Source organism: Heterocephalus glaber, unplaced genomic scaffold, assembly GCF_053883595.1.
Source record: "Heterocephalus glaber isolate CG9 unplaced genomic scaffold, H.glaber_assembly_v1.0 deba00001593, whole genome shotgun sequence".
NCBI classification, from domain to species: domain Eukaryota; kingdom Metazoa; phylum Chordata; class Mammalia; order Rodentia; family Bathyergidae; genus Heterocephalus; species Heterocephalus glaber.
Window position 1 is genome coordinate 2,076,206 of NW_028258368.1, and position 20,526 is coordinate 2,096,731.

At 37.5% G+C, this 20,526-nt stretch overlaps 1 protein-coding gene across 1 annotated transcript in view; it reads left to right on the top strand.

Moving 5' to 3' along the window:
- The first annotated feature begins 7,946 nt into the window (after positions 1 to 7,946).
- Positions 7,947 to 20,526, top strand: part of Ipcef1 (interaction protein for cytohesin exchange factors 1) — a 158,122-nt gene continuing 145,542 nt past the window's right edge. Inside the window, exon 1 of the mRNA XM_087193433.1 lies at positions 7,947 to 8,004. The gene's annotated coding sequence lies outside the window, so the exon portion shown is untranslated. The remainder of the gene's footprint in view (positions 8,005 to 20,526) is intronic.

Consider the following 20,526-nt stretch of genomic DNA (forward strand, 5'->3'; position numbering starts at 1 on the left):
TCTGTTGGTATCATCCACTAAGTGAGGGATTTGGAGGATGTTATCTTGCCTTATATTCTGGGGCTTGATGAATCAATCTCCTCACAGAATGCAGAAGCAGGTTTGTATTACAAGCTATTAGAATTAGGTGAGAAGAGTCTATCCCAGTGGATGATTGGCAGGCTGAAGAATGGTCCTCCTGGTCCAATCCCCGGAACCTCTAAACACTGTATGTTATTTTATACGGTAACACAGTCATTGTTGATGTGATTACTTTAAGGGTCCTGAGATGAGGAGGTTATCCTGAATATCTCAGTGGGTTCAAAGTCATCATAAGGGTCTTTATGAGAAAAAGAAGAGGTCAAAGTGATCTGCAACAACGGGCCAAAGACTGGACCAAGCATGAATTCTCTGCTGCTTGGCTCTACCAATCCACGGTGGACTCTGACTTCCAGAAGTGCAAGATAATAAATCTGTGATGTTTTAAGCCACCAAGTTTGTGGTAATTTGTTACAAAAGCAATAGGAAACAACTGCACACCTATTTAACATTACTTATTTTCTTTTCTTCCAACTTTCCTTCACTTTTGCAATAATATTTATGGAATGTCTATATGCTAAGCATTATGAGCTATTTCATGAACAAAATACTGACCTTGGCTTCTAACACTTTACAGTGTAGGAGGAATCATCATTATAGAAAGTTCTATTTATAATATAGTGAATTGCCAGAGCTGAAGGGCCAGGGAGGCAAGTGCCGGAACCACTGAGCTAAATCCCTGGCAAGAGCTGGAGAAGTTGAAGGAGCTCTGAATAACTCCTTTCTTTAGTTGAATCTTTGGTGTATAATACTTCTGACTTCATACTAAAATAACCCTATTTTCTAATAAAAACTTGAAAATTCAACAAACAGTTTCTACTGGAAATGTCATTCCTGATACATGTTTTAAAAATAATCACAGCACCTACCCATTACCCATATTCCAGATTCTACTGATCTCTTTTTCCCTCGGCTCCACCATGATCTGTCTACACCTTCCCAATGTGTATGCTTATAGCACTCAATAGTCTAGAAGCTTCCAGGATGCTGACCTCATCTAGGCCAAGTCAATGCCTACACTTACTGGACAGGTGCCTGAGGAGTCAGTCTTCAAGGGAGACAGTCATAACTAGAATTGTAGTGGGTGGGGAGAAAAGTTTCAGCAGAACTCCACTTCATGTGTTTGGATGGGGCAGTTTAGGAAAAGCTATCATGGGTGAGAGATAGGACCCCCTGCTTCAGTAACAATCTACAGCCTGGCTACGGGGTTTTGATTGGGTCTTAGTCTCCCCTGCAGAGTCTTGGGTCAGTCTTGTTCCCAAGACTAAGGGAGGTAAAAATGGCCCAGATGCTGCCTAGTTTTCCCATCATCCCTGAGTATGGGTTGATTCGGAGATGATAAAACAAGGTTCTTAGCTAGTAGGTTACTATTAAGAAACAATCTTGATGAAAATTGTCCCAGTTACTGTTTCATCAACTAGAAGAGAAAATGGCTATTTTAAACTTTGAAATTCTTAGGAATAGACTACCTCAAACTGATAAAATAACTCAAAAGGTGAGACTAATATAGAGACCTTTGGTTAAGATGAAGACCCCAAAGGTATCAGAATGGAGCCGTTGGTTTCCCTAATTAAATGAGTGCCTGAGGTGCAGAACTAGAGGGATGAAAAGGAAAAAAACCCCCCAAAAGTAAACTTTGAATTCTAGCCTTTAATTTTTGAAACTATGCCGACTTCATCCAACATTATGTAGTCATATGTGTCATGCACATACCTGGAGGTTTAGAGTTAAAAAAAAAAAGAAAAAAAAGAAAGCAAGCCCTTCCCTTTGAGAATCTTGCATCTTTTAACGAGGTGATTTTTGTGTTAAATATGATAGAATATTGGCAAGTACATTACCCTCAGAATACATTTTCTTCCAGGAAGTTGGCATCCTTCTGATCAACTCACTTCTATACTCCTCACTCGACAGCTGAGATGTACCTTGGTCTAACTTTAGCAGTGCTTGCATTTTGCTCTCATCACTTGATCCTTCACACTGCCTCCATTTTCAGCTGTACCAAGGATTCATTCTCATTCTTAGCCAGACTTGCTTGCCCTTCTTATTATCAAATATGTTTTAGAAAACCCTCTTACAGTCTTGAAATGAGATTTTAAAAATACACAACTTGTCTATATACGAACTTAAAAAAAGCAATAACAACAATATAATACAAGATAATAATCTGGCTGAGGACCTGAGGCCTGGAGGCAACCTGAGTTTGAATCCATGCTCTGCCATTTCATAGCCATGGGACCTTAGGCAAGTTACTTGGCATCCTGGCTTTTTACTCTTTGATGTATTTGGGGAGTGTGTGCTAGAACCTTACTGTGCCTTACTCTCCTCATGTCTGAAATTGGGGTAATAGGACTACCAGCCTCAAGGAGTTATTGTGAAGATCAAGTAGCTATATGTACTTTCCTTAAGATGTGTCTGAATCAGGTGTCCTTGTGCATGCCTGTAACCCCAGAACTCTGGAGGATCGAAAGTAAGTTCTAGCCCATCCTGGGCAACTTAGAAACTTATCAAGACCCTATTTCAAAGTAAAAAATGAAAAAGACTGCAAATGGGGTAATGGTAGCTCAGTGTGAAGGCCCTGGATTCAATCTTTGGTATGATAAAATAAAAAGAGCATGGACACAGTAAATATTCAATTAGTTCTTAATTATCTAAGAAAGAAAAAGAAAAAAATGTAAAATAACATATATTTTAATATCTAAATGCTCAGATTTGCCCACATGAGAAAAACAAATAAAATAGTCATATTCCAATTTGTAATGAATAACTTTTAATTTCAACTAAGTAAGATAATATTCAATTAAATACTGTTGATTTTTCTAAAAAGTGTTTGAAGTAACCCTGTGTCAAGTCACAGGGACTGTGACAGCTCCCAGTGCAGACTGATGCATACCCAGGGCTGTGGTGCTGCCTGAGTTTCTGAAGTGGTGACCAATTCTGTGTAAATTTCCAAACAAAACAAATTGTTAGAAGACAGTTGTTTTTCTTTCTCACAGTACTGATGATTGAGCACATGCCCTCACACTTAGTAGGCTAGTCACGGGGCATTAGTCACACATTGCGCCCCTGTTCTCTTTCGTCTGCTGAATTTTCTGCATCCTGCTTCTCTCTAGCTACATAGCCCTCAGGTTCTATCCCACACTCCACAAATACATCACAGAGTAAATAAAGCAGAGAAGGGGTTTTATATCTGATTATCAAAAAGCTGTAAAAAAAGGTTCAGCCATAAATCAGAGATGGTGTTAGATATGTTGGAGACCATGTGTTTTTTTTCCAGAAAATTTAAGCATTGATTTATTTTCATGTATAATACTAAAATTTTCACTTCATTTATATGTAATGTGGAGGTTCAGAAAGCCACTGGAGTCATTTGTATCCTTGCCTTACCAACATTCCACCAAATCAATGACATCCTTGAATATTATATGCTCAAAGCATGAATGTAAAATGATTTGCCTGCTTTTGGGATTAGACTTCAGTGATCTGAAAAATTTGTGTTTGTTAAAGTTCAATATCAAAGCTTAAAGTCTTCCTCCTCCAGAGGGATTGGCAGTGCACGAAAAGGAAATGCCTTTAAAAGGAAGAAATAAAACTGTAATTCTGGCATTTCTGGCATCACAGAGTCAGGGATGTTTTACAGACAGTGTTAGTGTGTCTCCAGGCAGCCTACAAATCATAGCCTTTCTGAGAGAGGGATAATGATCTAGGATCTTAAAGTATAAAATTGTAGCCCTCATAGGGAAAATATGGATAAATATCAGTTAGAAAACGGTCATTTACTAAGGGCCCTAGACTCATTTGGGGGAACACAAATTTCAAAGAGGAGCTGTCCCTGCTCTCAAAGAGCTTATAGTCCATTTAGGAAGTCAGACAAAATGGGACAGCTATATACTTTGGTGGGCCAAAATGAAAATATGAGGCCCTTGTTTATAAATGATAAAGAAATTCAAAAGGATACTAGCAGAGCATTAAACCAAGCATAAGTCTCTTCTGAGGACAGGGACACAGGGAATGTATGTCATATGCTCTGCTTACACTCAGTTTTAATAACATGCAACAATGTTCAGTCATGATGTATACTGTGAGAAGGTGGAAGGAATGGCCAAGGCTGGATGATGTGACTAAACTTTGAAGCATATATGAACTTTTGCTACCCTGACAATTGGGGTCCATGGGCACTTTAGGCAGGGGAAAGTGAAGGGATAGCAGCATTTTCTTCTATAACCAAACCTCTGTGCTGAGCCTGATCACACAAATCTTGTGACTTCTACAATCCTGTGCTCACGCTCTTCTTTGTGTTACTGTTAATCAGTTTGAGGCATTTTATAACAAGAGATAACAAGAGATGAGGGTTTGGCTCACTTGAGAACTCCTTCGTCTCCAATGTAATTAAATCACGTCCTATGAACTGTTCATATTTGGTGTTTCTGTCAGTTATTGGGTAAGTTTTAGACCATTTGCTTACATTTTTGTTTTTTGCTTTTACAGTATCTCCTGACTCCTCACATTGGAAGTTAGCATCTCAAACCTCTCTTGCCTCATCCCCAAACGCTCAGTGCTCCCCAGTGGAACTTTCTACATGAATGGAAATGGGCCATCCAATATGGCAGCCACAAGACACAAGGAGCTGTTCAGTACTTGGAATGTGGCTGGTGTGAATTTCATTTTAACTAATTAAAATTTAATTTTTGGTAGGTAGTAGGTACTATATTATATACCTCATGAGGTGGAAAGAACAAGGCAGCTTTCTAGGGAACATTGACCCCTTATATGTAGTCTGCTCTCATGATTTCATCCCCTACCAAAGGTCTCTGCTCAAATACTATCACAGTGTGGATTAAGTTACAACATGTGGATTCAGGGTGCCATAAATTCTATAGCATTCTTTTACTTAAATGAATATAAAGAAAATGAGAGCATGATTGAGACCAGAGACCAAAGTAGTCTTTCAACTATTATCTATTCCTCAAAATTAATAGCTTTTTCCCAATAGTAACTATATACATATTCTCTCTTTTTCTATTTCCCCGACAATATTATTTGTTTTTAACATGGTTTTTAATTGACATTTAGGTTGTGAAATGTGGAGTATACTAAGACATAGGTGATGTTTAATCATTTAAAAACTGCTAAAAGGGCTGGGGATTTAGGTCAGTGGTTCCACTGCCTGCCTTGCAAATATAAGGTCCCTAGTACCAAAAAACAAGCAAACAAAAACCAACAAAAAACCCCCTAAAAAAGCAATGACGTAAAACATGCCATGCACAACATTTCTGTTTCACTTTTGTAAGTGTTACCCTTAATCTTTGCAGTCAAAAAACAACAATTTTTGTATGGAATATCAGCTATAACAAATACATCTCAAATTAGGAATTCAGTTGACATTCAACTGAATTATTTACTTCTGTACCCGAATAAATCTTTTCTCTTTGTCTCCATTGTCTGTAGGCCAGAAAACAGGCCTTTTATTAGTTCTGGTCTAAGCAATTGATGCTTACAAAGGAAGATGAAAGAGGTGATATACTTTGTACCATGAAGGACCAGTAGGAACTATAGGCAATGGAACCTTTTCTGGGCATTTGTGAGAAGGGGTACATTCACTGTTGGGAGAATGGAGGTCATGTGTTGGGGCATTCTGGTCCTAATGTGATGACTGCTTAAGGTTACTCTGTAAACTTAATGAGAAATATTTAATCCTTTGAGAGCCTCTCATGTTTGTTATGATTAGGGGAGAAGTTTTTTAATTGAAATTATATCGGCCACTTTCCAAATTCCAGGCTATTTTACAGTTCCAGATCTTGCTTGTATGCTTTGTTTCTTGGGGAATGGAATGATGAAAGTTGTTTGGTTTTTCAGGGCTGTGATCTGAAAACCTAGATTTACAGTATAATTTTCATAATAATTAGGGTGGGCTATAACCTAATATAACCTTAGATGAAAATCTCAGATTTTTTTCCTGTAGTGTGAGTATATTTATGATTTTACCTCTGGGTGAGCCTTCCCACTTGTTAATATTTGCCTCGCAAGTGCAACCTGAGTTTGGTTAAAAGTTCTACTTATCTGTTGGGTGGCCTTCTAAGATTGATCTCTTTGGTCACTCCCTGCTGAAATTTTTAGTTTCAAATCCCTTCCTCTGGAGTAGAGTCTGGATGAAGCGACTCATTTCTAACAAAGATAAAATAGCAAAAGTGTCAGAATATTAGACTGTAAATGTGACTTTTGTTTTGCTTTCATTCTCTCTCACTCTCATTATTCTTCACTCTTTCACTTCTTCACTCTGTTGAAGTTAGCTGCCATGTTGTGAACTGCTCTAAGGAGAAGTCCATGTAATCAGGAACCGAGGATGGCTTCAGGGCATATGTATCATCAAATTGAAGTCCTCAGCCCAGTTGCTCTTGGGAAATGGAAACCTTACTAAAACCACATGAGTGAGCACAAGCACAGAGAAAATTTCTTCCCTTATTGAGCCTTGAGATGCCTATAGTTCCAGCTGGCATCTTGATCACAGCCTTGTTGAAGATCTTTAGCAGGAGAACTCACACTACTGGGCCTAGACTCCTGAATTCTGAATCCACACAAACCATGAGACAATAGATGATTGCTGGTTAAGCTGCTAAATTTGGGAGTGATCTGTTAGGTAATGAAAGATAAGTGCTATGGTTGGGATATGGTTTGAGAGTGTTCCACAAACGGTCATGTGCTAAAGGCTTGTTCCCTAATATTGAGAAGTGATGAATCTTTAAGAAGTAGTGCACCATGGAAGGAAATTAGATCATGATGGTACCACCTTTTTGAAGGGTTTAATGTAGGTCTTGTGGGATTGGATTAATTCCCAAGAGAATGAGCTATTATAGAATGGAGTTCAACTATCTCAGCTCACTTTTGTGATGCCTGTCTCATCCATCTATCTTCTATACCCTTTCCTGAAATTGTGATGCCATCTGCCCTCACCAGAGCCAAACAGATGGCACTCATTAGCTTCAAATTGTGTGCTAAATAAACATCTTGTCTTTTAGTTCCAAGCCTTGGGTATTTTGTTATAGTGCAGAAAATAGACTAAAATGGTAGCTAATACACATGATATTATAATTACCACATTTGAAAGACTCCATTGCATAAGAGCATTTCTAATAACTTATTTCCTTTACTTTGAGAGAAGAATATAAATATACTAAGAATGTATTCTTTTTCTAAGAATGTATAGAGAAACAAGATTTTGGTGTTTAAAGAGAGAGATGGGAGGATTTGTTTGTGATAAGTTCAATTACATCTAACTTTCAGCCAGTCATTTCCCTTTTGTGAAAGAAAAGGTTTAATATTAAAGAATCTGTTACATATGCTGCCAAAGAATAGTGGGCTAAGATAATTTTTATCCTAAATTGTTTTTTACAAGTTTATCTGTACTCTGTAGTAGAGCTTTATGAATAATGAGGACAGGAAAAAAGAGGGAGATTTAAGAAAAGATTGACTCTAATAAAGGTTGATGGTTAAAATGTGGAATCCAAAACCAATATGCTGAGAACATCTGCAAATGCTCTCACCCTCCATGTCTATAAATAAGCATCTTTGCCTCCAAAACAGGAAAACAATGCCAACTGTTTATACATACATCTTGGAAATGAATAAACTAAGTAGTATTTGGTAATAAAGAAGTCAGATGATGGGGCATACTTACTTTGATATATTGTGTCTTGGATACTAGGATCAAAGAGGGTTTCAATAAGAATAAGAAGGAAGAAAATAGAAATGAGGAAGTAATGATGACACTTCCTCTTCTTTTGTAAGAGCTTTATGTTCTGGTCAGCTTTTAATGATAGTTCTATGTGACCGCTCAGAGCAGAATCCTCAACCTTTACCTCAGAATACTATGAGTTTTCTGAATTCAAGAATAAAGAGACAGCTCTTGGATTTACTCTTTGTATATTGCATGTAAGTAAAGTCACTCTTTGTCTGATACATAAGAAGTAATTGCTTGACATATGAAAATGGTACAAAAATTTATACCCTAGCACTCTCTTCAGAATAGTGATGTCTGAAATGTGGCTCTTGAGATATGATATTTGTTCAGCTCTTCATAAGCTTGATGTTGTGAAACCTTGTGCTAAAGGCACTGTGATCCTGTTAGAGCTTTGTGGAAAGTTGTATAAGCTCTCTGCTTTTCTCTTTTTCTTAAATGAGTGTTGTTGAATTGATAGTTGGTTGGACTGCTGACCACAGTTTGGTTTAGAAAAGCTCAATTCAGCATTTGTTTTGGTCCTGAAGAGTTCACTTAGGGGCAACACTCTGTGGCCACTACTTTTTTTCTTTTGGGAGAAATTGTGTTCTTTGGGGATAATCCTTCTTAGCTTGTAGACAGCTGGTGGGGGATTCTGCTCTCAGGTAAAGGTTACAGTCTAGACAAAATATTTCTGGTATGAAAATGAGGGCTAGATGTTGTTGACACCTAAGGCTCTTGGCTTTTGGTATATGTAGAAGAATTTAACTTTAAGAGTCAGAGTCAGAGAGTCAGAGTTTTGGCATATGTAGAAGAATTTAAGTGTAAAAGTCAAAGCATCTTTGACTATACTAGTGAATTTTATTAGACTTTAGGAACCTATGAGTTCCTAATGCTGTCCTAGGAATTATATAGTTGTATTTACAGTCTGGTTTTTATACAATTATTTATTTTACATGAAATATAGAAACAGAAAGAACATAGCTTTCTTTCTGCTCCTGTCACACAAGTGAGGAGGAAAAGGACTTAAAGTCTGTGCATTCGTCGATGTACTCATTCTTTACCTTTTGATTGCTTTTCTTTGTATATCAAGTATCTTTTCTCCAAAAAGATTGTGCTTGAACATTTCAGGCAAATTGCACCAGGCAAATGCATATCACCAGAGTATGGAAATAGGAAGTTGTTTTCTGTGGCAATAAGAGATAAGAAATTACTTCATGACTATTGCCTGAGACTTTCCTTTTGACTTGTGTGTCCTTCTTGAACAGCTCACTTCTGCTTTCCATCTGGCTTGAAGGCTAGGCAGTAACAACTGTTAACCAAAATACAGGTTAACAACGTGCAAGTAGGTTTAGGGTGACAAATGTTTAATGTGTTTGTGAAGAAAAACATAAAAATAAGCTTTTCGGTGTTGAAGAAAATCCTGCACATGGGGAGATTACTGTACTTCAATGCTCAGAACAGTGCTTTCCACATTATATATCTTCAGCAAATAATTGTTGAATGAAGGAATGATTTGGATTGTTCATAAAATGAGTGTGGTACAGTAGCCACTGGTTTATTTCCATCACCCAGGCACTTAAAGTAAATATTGGAGGAATTTGAAGTGAAGCAGGAGAAACTATGAAGGTGTGGAGTGAAGAGAGGATATAAAGAAAAGAGATGATTAAAAGGCCTAGGTCAGCAAAGTGAAAGGTGTAGCAGTATGAAGTTTGAGGTAAAGATGATGGTGGAGGTGATGGTGTAGATAGTGAGGGTGAAGGTGGAGATGATGGAGGTGAAGATGCAGATGGTGGAGGTGACAGTAGATGTGGTAGGGGCAATAAAGGAAAAGCTAGTAGAGATGGTGACTGATAGAGTTGCTGATGTTGGTGATTGTGGAGGTGGTATTGGAAGTGGTAGTGGTAGAGGTGATGATGGGGAGGGTATTGTAATACACACACACATACACATACATGTGCATGCACACAGTTTTGAGCCAATACATCTGTTTAAAATCTGTATCTACCAATTAATAGTTCTATGACTCTTAAACATATAACAGAAGTGGTGAGTTTGATATATTGACCTTTTTTGGGTAGTTGTGCTGAATAAAATATGATTGCCAAGTTCCTACCATATTCTGGTATGCATTTGCTTCAAGTGGCATCAAGAATTGGGGCCTTTGGGAAGAGATGAGAAATTGGGAGGAACTCACCTTCAAGAATGAGATTAGTACCCCTGTAAAGAGAGTTGAAGGGAGTGTTCTGTTGTTTATAAACAATCCAGACTATGGTAATTTGTTGTAGTAGCAGGAGTGGACCAGGATAAGCATTTATTAAAAATAAATGTTACAAGCTTAGTTACTAACATGACTGAGCATCTGGTGGTATACCTATATATAGGAATACCATCAATAAAATTATGTTTAATGGAAATATTATCATGATGTAATACTGCCACAAAAGCAGGGACATAACTTTCCACTATGAAAAAATATCAGAGAAACAAGATTGAGGAGACATATGCTAAAATATATAGAGCAGGTTTATAGCTTATGGTCATTTCTATATTTATACTTTTATATTAAAATTTTTTTATCAGTTGTACATACATGGTCCATCTTAATAATCTGAAAACAAAATAAGTATTGAATGAAAATAAATGAACAAAAATATAACTTTTTTTAGTCCTTTACTAGACCTAAAACAAAAGTAGTTTTTAGTGATATTGGGCTAAAGTTTGTGGTTCATTGCAATCTAAGAAATGATACTTACAGTTCATCGTATTTAGTCTTTGTAGAGGATCCCCCATGACACAGAATCTTATCAGCCCTGAAATGAGAACAAACACAGAGGGTCCCATCTGGAGTTATCTGGTCTGATTAATTTCTAGAATAATATAAAAATGGGGTATCTTCCCTTAATAATAACACTGGATGACTTTTTAGCAAGTTCAATAGTCAGTTCAATAATTAATAGTTCTAAGTTAAATCTAGATCTCTCAACATAAGGGAATTTTTTGGTTTTTGAGACAGGGTCTTGCTACATAACCTAGGCTGGCCTCATCATGATCCTTCTACCTTAATCTCCAGCGTGCTACAGTTGCAGGCACGTGCTAGCACACCTGGCTCTGTGATTCATTTTTAAAGGAAGTGTTGATATGTCACTAACATTTTTCTATAAATGAAGAGAAGTCAGAAACGCATTTTTGTGGAGTCAAGAAGTGATTTCTGTTGTTAAGATCTTGGCCCTGCCATCTCACATTGTCAGCACGTCACTATAGAGTCCCTTATCAGAGATGTAAGCTAAATAAAACATTTTGGCTTGTAGTATGAAAAGGAATTGCCTGTCTTTGTCTTAGAAATGATTAAGTGAGAGATATCTGACAGAGAAAGAGGTGAAAGATTGATCAAATTTTAGCAAAGACAAGCTTCCCAAATGGGCACAGGTAATAAAACAGAAGGAATTGAAAGGCAAAAAGTTAAACAGCTAAACTCACCCCCAAATTACTAGAATGTTAATGAATCACTGAAAAAAATGACCATATCTTCAGTGAAAACCAGTTAAGTTTAGAAATGAATTAACTAATCAATCAAACAATAGCACGGCATGCAATATGAGTTGAAATAGACATAGCAGTGCAATAGAATTTATAACTGATAGTCCATAGCATATTCTGAATATTTCAGGTCTAGAGTACAAAATTTAAAAATCAATGATATCATTGAACATTTGTTATGTTCCAGGCAGAACATTTATGTTCAGGTACATTTAAATTTACAATTTCAGCCACTTCTCAAAACAGTCTTGGGAAATAGTACTCTTGTCATTTTCATGAAACTGAAGCTTAGAGAAGGGAAATACCTTATTTCAAAGCACCCCACGAAGTGGGGGCAGATTCTCAGTGTCTCTGGGCCATTCTACACAATACTACATCGATTTTATTTATGCTAAAGATTTTATTACCTAAATAATTTGCAGCCAAGAGTTAAGAGACCAAGGGTAAGAATGAGTGGATTTACATTTTTGATTTTGCCTTAAATGAAATTCCTTTCCATTTCCTTACTGAGGGGGTGGTGGAAAGGAATTTTTATTTTTCTAGGGAACTACCTGTGCCCTGATGTAACTCAACATATTGGTTGTCAACATAGCTACCACTTCACTGCCCACTTGCATCCTGTAGGCAGTGCTTCTCACCCAGCAGGATAGAAGGGGTCAGGAAGGGCTCTCTAAACCCTCCTCAGGGAGTCCACAACCAATCAAGATTTGTAACAGTTCCATCACCCTTTGATCCTTCGTGCTGTCCATTTACATAGCACCCTGTCATATAAGTTGAAACATCAATTTCTAATTTGAGTATCAGTGAACTCATGTTAATAGGGCTTTATATGAAGACTGGTTTTTTTTGTTTGTTTTTTTAGTGGAAACATAGACCTAGAGGTTAGGAGAGGTAAGTGTTCTGATGTGTGTAATAGTTGTGTGCTATCACACAAGTCATTGAATTTCTCTGCACATGAGTTCTCCTTCATAAAAGCTGAGATTCAAAATAACTAACCAATGTTTTTTTGTGCACGCCAAATGAGACTGAAAATGCTTCAAAGAAAGTAAAAAATATTGTAAACCAGTGGAGCCCTTCTTTGTTTATATTCCACTTTCCCCCCATATAGAGACTCAATTGGCACACAAGACCTTTAATGGTATAAAAAGATTAGATTAAAGGCAGTTTGGGATGTTACGGGCTGAATTGTGCCTTCCCTTCAAAAAATTATTTTGAGTCAGGCATGGTTGTACTCTGAGAGCCTGAGGCAGGAGGATGGCAAGTTTGAGCCTAGCCTGGGCAACTTAGTAAGATCCTGTCTCAAAATTTAAACAGAGGGAGAGGGAGAGAGACAGGAAGAGAGAGAGAGAGAGAGAGAGAGAGAGAGAGAGAGAGAGAGAGAGAGAGAGAGAGAGAGAGAGAGAGAATGGAGACAGAGAGGAAAGAGGAAGCTGGGCATGTAGCTCAGTGTGAAGAGGTGAGTTCAGTCTCCAGTACTGAAATATATGTGTGTGTGTGTATGTGTGTGTGTGTGTGTGTATCTACATAATTCAAATAAATAAATATGAACTCTTATCCTCCAGTACCTCAAAATGTGTCCTATTTTGGAAACAGTTGTTGTGGATGTAATTAATTAAAGTAAGATGAAGTCATACTACTGTGGTATGAGCCCTAATTAAACATAACGTATCTTTATGCAAAGACAAAGACTTAAGGAAGGAGACACATAGAAGAGTGCCATATGATGATGAAGACAGATTAGAATGATACAGCTGCAAGGCAAGGTGTTCCAGAGATTGCCAGCTACCATCAGAAGCTGGAAAGAGGACAGGAAAGAAAACTGACTCACACCCCTGCCAGGATTCAGAGAGACTGTGGCCTTGTCAGTACAGATTTCAGAACTGTGAAAGAACAAAATTCTCTTGCTTTTAGCCACTTCATTTGCAGTCTTTTGTTATGACAGCACTAGGAAACTAATTTGGGGGTTGAGAATAAAAGTCATTTTAGCTAGTCATAAGCCCATCTACATTGCTGGCAAGCGTTTCTAGGGATCCATTCCAATATGACTCATTTCTCTGACTTTAACCTGCGACACTGAGCCTCAAACAGTAGAGTCACTTTATCCTTGAATGGGAATGCATGAAGACACTAAACAATGAAGCACATTTACAAAATGAAAATCAGGCTACTGTGATATCTATAAAAGGGCATCCTTTCAGAAATGGAGTCTAGCTAAAATCCTGAATTATTGTGCCAATGCGCTAATTTCCACTGATGGAACATCAGTTTCTATTATACATTGAAAAAAAGTTCACATTTTCTGAATTGGAAAACAATTCAGTGTGTTGACTCATTGATCTAAATATAAAATCTAAGGCTCTGATCCAAGCATATGACAGACAAGAACTTCTTAATAAATGTTGGAATTCTCAGTGGGTTAGCCTGTAATATTTTATCATTTCAATTCATAAATCTTGGTTTGGTACCTTCATAGTGTTTTAATGACAGCATAAGTAGCCAGGATTTCAAAAATATTCTTGGGTTTCTCCACAACATAAAAATCTCTTAAATCTCCTATTCAGGAGAGTTTAAATTACCTTAATGCTATTACCATAATTATCACTAGCAGAACAACATTGTTATAACAGGAAGACATCATTGCAGAAAGCTAATTCATTTAATCTGTGAAAAACTAAAATTATCTTTTTGTTCTTCCTCTTAATTGGTGCATATTTAAGTTTCTTCAGACTTTTTAATTTTGGATAGTCTTTTTCGAAATATTTAACAGAAATTTATGACTAAATAGATTCTTTCATACTTAGAACTTTTTTCCTCCCCCTGTTATAAAGGAAACTCCTTTTTAGGAGTTTTATGCATCAATCTCTAATGTCAGAGAGGAATAAGACATTGAACCACTTATATGCAAATGTACATATAGGTACCAAACCTCGGTGTGCAATAGGAAAAGACAAACTTCTCAGAAAGGACTTAACCCTACACTATGCAAGAGCCTCAACTCAATATTATTCACTTCTATAGAATGTACTGTACTTCTCTGTAAGATGTCGTGGGTCAACTAAAGACACTTGACTAATATACAAGGTCATGGTTTAAAGAGGAAACCTTAAATTCTTTGAAAAGTTAAGCAAATGTCTATCGACCTGAAAGCCAAACATTTTAGGTTACTTGTTTATGATTATTTGGATAGCTCAGGCTTCAGGATGATATTGGGGAAGTTTGCAATAGGATTATGAACTACTGAGAATATATATAGTCTCATCAATTCCTGAAACATGTTGGAAGATTCTGCTACACTAATAGATTAATGGTTGTAACAGGAACATTGTATTCATTAACTTAAAGTACAAGTTATTTATAACAGCTTTATTCTTTCCACTCATTAAAATCCTGAAGCTAGTGATGTTAAACACCTGGTACTTTGTTAGGTCATAAATCCCAGCTTCTCTTTGCATATTGACAAAATAGAGTTGTTCTCATTAGTGAGTGTTTATGTTAATCATATAATATCATGAGAGACCACTTATGAATATTTAACAGTTATGAAATATTCACTGAGTACCTAATATTTTCCAGCCAATGTAGCAGTGTATCAGGTATTTCACTGCAATGGAATGGACAAGATCACCTCTGAAGTTTCCTGTTAATCATGTGACTTACCATTGCATCTTCCTGGTTAGATTCAGTTACAACCATTCTGTCCAGGAGAAGGATCTGAACTTGAACTCACCTAGTAAATATGGTCAAGATTTTCCAGCTAGAGCTGGATTTTGGCCTGGAACACAGCCACTAAGATTTTTTGCAACTTGATTTTCGTGTGATTAATCAACCACAGCAGCTTTTGCGTAGGTGATGGGAACTTGAAATAGGGGTTGTTCAGCAAGGTTTGTGCTAGCACTCGAGTACCATTTAGCTTTATTTTGTGAACACTCACAAACATTCCAAAGTTATGTACAAATCAGTTGTTTTAAGAATGGCAGCACAGAGAGAGACACCAAGAAGTCACCAATGCAGAGTAAAGGGACAGAGTAAATGACTGAGCAAGTATGGCTCAGTTGCTCCTGATTCCTTGAAAGTGACTTTGTTTTCAAGTTGATGTTCCTGGTAGTTGCAGAGTCCTGGAGGTGGGGTAGTCATTTTCACTTTGTTTGAAATCCTTCTGTGGGCTCTGTACTGGCAGCAAGTTAGTGGGAGATCCTCTGATTGGTGTTGGTTTGACTTCAGGCATTGGACATCACCATCTGCTTCCTCATGAGCCAGTCATTCTGGCCATTGTGGAAGGGGGTCCTTCTGAAGTGCATGGATGCCCCTGGGGAGTGAGATATTCTAGGTAACTCCTGGAGCTTTCTGGGTAGCGAGAATCACCGAGGTGAGCCCTAGAGCAATACAGAGCAAGAAATAAAGTTCACGCAAGCTCTTGTTTCTAAGTGTAGCTCTGCTAACAGGCTGCATAGATTTCCATGTCCCCAGTGGCTGTGTGGCTGACACGCTATGATTACTACTAAGAGGTAACATGTTCTGTCCATTTAACTCTCTCCAGGGAAGGGATTAGAGTCTTTGCATTTAGTATCTAATTTCTTAATCAAATAATGCTGAGAAGTGCTGTTATTATTGACTTGCTCCCTTTTTTCTGATGAGGAAACAGGTACAGAGTTTGAGAACCCAGGTCAAGGTCACATAGAAGTATATAGTGAGGATTCCAACCCCAATATTTTGTCTCTTGAGTTACAATTTAAGCTTATGCTTTTTGACCTCAGAGTCCAGTAGTGTATAGCAGCCTTAACAGAAATAATATAATGTAAAATAATATAACTAACATAATATAAATAATACAAAGATACCAGGTGATTTCTTATATTTTAGATAAGTTTGCTTGGTGCTGATCCATGTTTTCCCCATTCCTGGAGCTGAGAAGCCCAAGAAAGCTCCTTTGGGTGGATAATAATTTTAGAGTGCTTGGCAAGATTTGCCTCAGCATTGAGAAAAATCTCATTCCTAAAGACATTTCCAGATCAAAGCTGGGGAGCTTTGGAGCTGTGAGCTATGGGGTATTTGCTTCCAAGAATTCAGATTGAAAAGAAGAAAAAGGAGATTAAAAGAAAGGAAGGCAAGGTTTTGAGAGGATGTGCTTGAATAGTCTCCATTTATCCTTTCTGTTCATTACAAGACCAGAAAGGGGTCTTTAAAAAAAGATTACTATATATTAAGTTAAATAAAAGGAGGGAAAAAAGAATAATTTTAGGCAAGAACTTTGAATTTAATCTCATAGTAAACTTATGTTATTAACTCTTTTGCTATTTATAGCTTAAGTTTTTAAAAAGAATTTTTTGATATACACATAATGTGCTTTATTGCCAATGATGCAGAGAAGTAATGAGAAGATGAGTATTTCCCATGATCTTACAACCTTGAAATAATCATAGTTAACATTTTGGCATGAACTCTTCAATGCTTTTTCCTTTTAAAAATGTTATGTGTTTATCAAACTAAGATAAAAGTATACTTTGACATATTAAAACCCTATTGATGGCACATTATATACTTTACGTATAATAATTTACCATATAGGGGTGTAGTGGACAAACATTTTGAATGGATAATAAGTAGATTTATGACACCACCTCTTTATTCATGATGGTTGACCATAGTACAGTTCAGATATTCAAAAGTAGCAAATATTTCCAAGAACTGACAACTTTGACCATTTTTCAACCAATGCATGATGAACAGTATGTAAATCAAAAGAAAGGCAAGGTTAATGGAAGAACAAAAAGTTGCAGAGGGAAGGCCCCAGTGTGATTGTGAATAGGTAAGCTTTGGGGGCTGTTATAGCAGCTGGCAGCAACTATATTACTGAAAGAGGATCATCCTCAAATGACTAGCATTTATTTACAACATTGTTTTGGTGGCTGGAGCCCATAGAAACTAGCAAGGTCCTGATCCCCACATGTTTTTAAGCCTGCCAGCATCCTCACGCATAAGAACTTTTGTATTACCTAACTGTTAATAGTCCTAAAAGGTAATATCTTAAATATAGAAATTCTCTTATGTCACCTGAGAGATTCACCTCAATGAAGCAAAATATTGTTGATAACTTCTCTGGGTAAGCATCAGAAGGAAAATAAGTTCTCTGTGCCCCCCCCCCCCCCCCCCCGCAGTTTAAGGGGAAGGGCCTTGTGCTGCTGTTTTACCAGACAGCCTTAAAATAATGCTCCGGAGAAGCCTGGATCACAACAGGGAAGATCTTTGCTAATCGTGTGAACCTTCCAGTTGCTAGTCAGGTGAATCTGAGGTTGTCATTTCTTCAAGTTTTGGTTTCTACCCCTGTGATGTGGGTAGCAACATATCTTCAGGTGCCTCAAAACGTCTTTAAGGTGACAATGAAGTAATGCATATGTAAGTGCTTTGCAAATACAAAATGGGATGCAAATACCTGTTACGATGATAATTTACTGGACACAGGGAGAAGAAAAGCACAAAATCAGGGTATAAACTCCAATGCCTCCTATGCCAATAGGAGAGATTTTAGAGATTTTTGTGGGTATAGCAGGGAGAAAGAGACTGGTGGATGGATGAAGGGCATTGATACTTCTCTGATCAACATGGAGAAATGATGGAACCTGAGAAGACTTGGGGAGGAAATGTTTTCCAGGGGAAATGAGCATTTTAGAGGAAGTTTGATGGTAGGGCCAAGGTTTTGTACATTTGTATTTAGCCTGATGAAATAACATTTTCTTGGATCTTATGGACAAAGTGTCATGTTCAATACTTTAACACAATCTTCCCACCAATTCAAGAGGAGAGGGAATCTCCCTTTCTTATTTCACCTGTTTTCCTCTTGCATGGAAGCACATGACATAAAACTCAACAAATGGTGAAGTAGTTTTGAGAAAATACTACCAGTCCAATTGGGTAGTAGCTAGAGTCTAGGCAGCAGTTATTGGATTACATAGCACACTTTTCTTTTTAGATCAAGGTATACATATACTATAAATGATTAAGGCTTCATATAACTCAGAGTGATGATAACAAAATTCAGATCAAGCAGGAATGAATAATGCATTGACACCTATAAAGAAACATTTCAAATTTGGTGTTTTATCATTCCAACCCTAATCATTTTAATCAATTTAACAGTTGGTTTTATCTTCCCTTATGCATTGAACCTTCTGATGGACACAATGCAAAAGTCAAAAGTCATGTATCAGATAGGACAAGAAAATGGAGAAAGCTTGGAGAACTCACCCCCTTAAAAGCACCTGAGCAGACTTAGGCTAGGAAACGACTGCCTGTTGTTTTGCTATTTGTGGTTCTGGGAATTGAACTCAGCATATGCTAGGCAAGTGTTCTACCACTGGGCAAATCCTCTAGTACAGCCCCAGCACACTGGATTTTAAAATTTTGAGTTAAAGTCTCACTTAGTTGCCCAGGATGTGTTAACATTTGCAATCCGCCTGCCCTGGCCTCCCAAGTAGCTATGATCACAGATGTGCACTACCATAACTAGTATCTGCCTGCTTTGAAATCTTTGCACTCTATTCAGACTGCTCTCAAAGGCTCCATTTTGGTCAAATCTAGCACTTTCTCACTACTTTACCTCCTAAATTCAGCATGCATTTGAGTATTGATCATATCCTCCAACCCCAAATTATCCTTTCTGTAGACTTCCAGAGCCTAGGCTTTCTGCCTCTTCTGACTTGATCCATCTCTCTTAAATTTCCCCTTGAGCCTTTGAGCTATGACATGGTATCTGATTTGGTTGTTGGCTTCCTGTGCTGCTGTCCCTAGAGGTGAAGATCTCTATTTTCAATTATTGTCAACTTTATTCCACAGCATTATTTGATCTAACTCTTCATGCCCATTTGATGTCCTCTTGCTGGTCAGTTTTCCCTCTCATAATCTTGAATGTATTATAACTGAAAAGTGCTTGAAAGATTCTCACAGAATATTCTCTGGCTGGTTGCCTGATAATCTTTGGAGAAATCATTGATGGTTGATCAAACCAAAAGAACTTGGTTAAATTTAACTTTTTAAAAACATCAGGATTTCTTCCTCTCTTATTTAGGGGTTAACATTGGCTTATGCAATCATATACTGATATTGTATTGGTTTTGGGTCAAGGCAGCTTTGTTGCTTAATACTTCTTTTCCTAGCCAGCCTGGCCATTCTTACCATCTTTTAACCCCAATCAGTGACCCCCAGGGAATCTTGGCTCTGGTCAAGTCTGTTCTCTGCCCCTATCCCCAGGGGGCTATACTTCTGTTCTGTGATTAGCCAGGCATGTTGGACTAATCCTGCTGTAGAGCGGCTCCCCTTGCTTTCTCTGTCTTCTGTGTAAAGGAGAGTCATAAATTCTTTTCTTACTCAAATGTCACTGCATGGCCTGGGGCTTCAAACCAGTGTGACAGAGATTCAGGCTTTTAAATCTTATTATTATGCATGGAAATGATGTTGCATGGAAATGCTGCTTCCTTCATCTTGGAGCGGCTAGAGAGATTTCATATGTTGGCATTCAGTTGGCAAGTAAGAACTTGTTTTCCCTAAAGTCTTTTTCTATACTTTTCTTTTTTGTTTTTACTCTATTCTTGGAGAAGACATTTTAAATCCTAAATGCCTGTTCATATATAGAACTTCTAAACTCTGGTTGCTTTACAATCTGCTCAATACTTTTGTTTATTTTTTTAATATTGATACGTTGTGCAGTCTACAGCAGAGCAGATAGTAATACACCCATAGAGGAAACAGACCCTTAGGAAGGTTAAGTGGCCTGTCCAAGGCCACACTACTAGAGAATGGCCAAGTTGAGGCTTGAATTCTAGCTTATTGTTTCTTACATGAGACTTTCTCCCTCTGGACCTTTCTGTTGTTTGATCTTGGTCAATAAATTCTCTACAGATTCATCACCTAGGTAAGTTTGACTTAAAGTGTATCTTTTGATCCTTGGTGTCTCCCAACTTGGGTCATTCATGGTCATTCTTAGCTTTATACTCAGGTGTGTCTGGAGAACCTTTAGGAGAGATCTTTGACTCTATTTACTATGGTCTTGCCACTTTACAGATAGGAAACCTGATGTCTAAAGAGTTTTTGTGATTTTCCGATTGTGTCCAGCCTAAAATTATTTTCTGGCAAGATCTTGCAAGTGTAAGATATTAAGGCTGAGGAAGCTATATGTAACTGAAAAACAAATTGAATAAATTGGC